Here is a 2215-nt window from a genome sequence, read left to right as displayed (position 1 = left end):
TTGTTGGCTATCGGTCTCATGCCTGTATTTAGCCTTAGATGGAGTTTACCACCCGCTTTGGGCTGCATTCCCAAGCAACCCGACTCCAAGAAGCCCCGGGCCCGGAGCACCGGGGGGCCGCTACTGGCCTCACACTGTCCGCGGGCTGCGGCCTTGATCACAAGGACTTGGGTCCCCCGAGAGCGCTGCCGGGGAGGGGGGCTTCTTTATGCCACATGTCCCGTGCCCCACTGCGGGGTGGGGATTCGGCGCTGGGCTTTTCCCTCTTCGCTTGCCGTTACTGAGGGAATCCTTGTTAGTTTCTTTTCCTCTGCTGACTAATATGCTTAAATTCAGTGGGTCGCCACGTCTGATCTGAGGTCGCAAGCCCAAAGCTTGGCTGCGCTGTGCACGGGGGTTTGCAGAGACAGCCGCCGTGTCTCCCCTGCCTGCTACGCTGCCTGCCCCCCCTCCTCTCCGCGCTCCCGGAGGGAGCCAGAGAGAGAGAGCGCGCGCATGCGCGAGCGAGCGATGAGGAGACGGAGAGCCCCATCTCAGAGACGAGAACCAAAAAGGGAGCGCGGCAGAGATGGCCCCGTGCGGGAGAACTGGCCAGGCAGCGGCGTGCGCGATGGCCTCGGCAGGGAGAGAGAGAGGAGCGACTGCGCCCCTCAGTGCACCCCGAGACCACGACAGAAGAGGAGGGGGCGGGCAAAGGGAGGAGAGGATCGGAACCCCCGTCCCCGGTGCTCTCGCCTCGTGCGTGTGTGCGGCAGCACAACATGGTACCGCCTCAGTACACACCCGCAGACAGCCGCTGGTGCCGGGGGGAGGCCTGGGGTGAGGCCCCCGCCTCACCTCCCCGTCTCACCCTCCTCTCTCTTTCTCTCGGCCCTTGGTGGCGCCTTTTGACGCTGTCTCTCACTCTCCCCAGGCCGCCGCGCCACCACATCCACGGCACGGTCCCGGCAAGGATGAGCTCCGCCCCAGCAGCTGGCTCCTGGAGTGGGGAGCTAGGGACCGCTCCCCGAGTCTGCATTTAGGGGAACGAAGGCCCTGCGCATCGACGACGACGACGACCACGATGACGACGACGCCTGCCTGGCCGCAGGGAAGGGATCGAGGCCGCCTAGGGAAGCGCTTCCCTCACCGAACCCCTGACCGCCTTCCCTCCGGGCACTGGCGGGACGCCGCCACCACCGCCACGGGTGACGGGCCTGGGAGGCGACCCCAGCCATGCCGCCGGGGTGGCCCCGCGACGGCGATTGATCGTCAAGCGATCCTCAGACAGGGGTAGCCTCGGGAAAAATCCGGGACCGCAAGTGCGTTCGAAGTGTCGATGATCAATGTGTCCTGCAATTCACATTAATTCTTGCAGCTAGCTGCGTTCTTCATCGATGCATGAGCCGAGTGATTCACCGCTAAGAGTTGTCTGGCTTTCGGGCACTGCTCACGCCGAGCGGCCTCTTTTTTTGTTACTCTGGTGCCGAGGACGCGCGGGTGCACGCCTGGCTTTGACCGTATGAGCACACAGAAACCGAAGGGGAAAAAAAAACTGGAGCAACCCACGCTCTGAAGGCCGGCCAAGAGGCGGGGGAGCCCGCGCCCCCAACCGCATCCCCCTGCGACGGGAAACGCCGACCTCACAAACGCCGTCCTTCAGAGGCCGCCCAGGTGCTTGGGCTCGGCCTGGCATCCGCGCGGAGGGCCACACGGCACGCACCGTAACGCGGGAGGGCATGGTGGCCCACCCGCTTCTCGCTTTGACTGGATGACACGCACAACACACATGTCTTGCAGCCGGGGGCGCGCGGCCGTCGGCCCCTGCACATGCCGGTTCTCCCTCGGCCCCCGATGCCACGGGCCTTGCGGAGCACCGCGGCACCGCTGTGGAGCCGGCTTTTTTTTTTTCTTCGCTCACTGCACGGCCTTCCCCCGGCTCAAGACGGGACACGACAACGACCAGCCCCCGCCGGCGCGCCTCCTGCGGGACCGCTACCTTGCCGGGCGGGCAAGCGACCGGCAGACGCGCTCCGCCACCAGCCCGGGAGGCGGGCGCCACCGAGACCGAAACCAGCGTCACCAGCGCCCAAGGCCGGCTGGACGGCAGACCCCATCACCGCCAGGGCTGCACTCCCGGGACCGCCGCGTCGCACCGCCGGGGCCCCTTGCCTCAGGCAAGTGCTTGGCAGAAGGCAGTACGGCACTGAGCCGGGGGGCAAGGCCCGCTCTCCTC

At 66.5% G+C, this 2215-nt stretch overlaps 1 non-coding gene across 1 annotated transcript; it reads right to left on the bottom strand.

Annotated features, from left to right (window-relative positions):
- Positions 1 to 1256: 1256 nt before the first annotated feature.
- Positions 1257 to 1409, bottom strand: LOC143694733 (5.8S ribosomal RNA). The gene has a single exon (XR_013183384.1). It is a non-coding gene; the product is annotated as a 5.8S ribosomal RNA (ribosomal RNA).
- Between the last annotated feature and the right edge of the window lie 806 nt (positions 1410 to 2215).

This window comes from Agelaius phoeniceus, chromosome 8 (assembly GCF_051311805.1).
Source record: "Agelaius phoeniceus isolate bAgePho1 chromosome 8, bAgePho1.hap1, whole genome shotgun sequence".
NCBI lineage: Eukaryota > Metazoa > Chordata > Aves > Passeriformes > Icteridae > Agelaius > Agelaius phoeniceus.
Note: the sequence above shows the minus strand (reverse complement) of the source record. Positions and strands in the feature narration are given on the sequence as shown.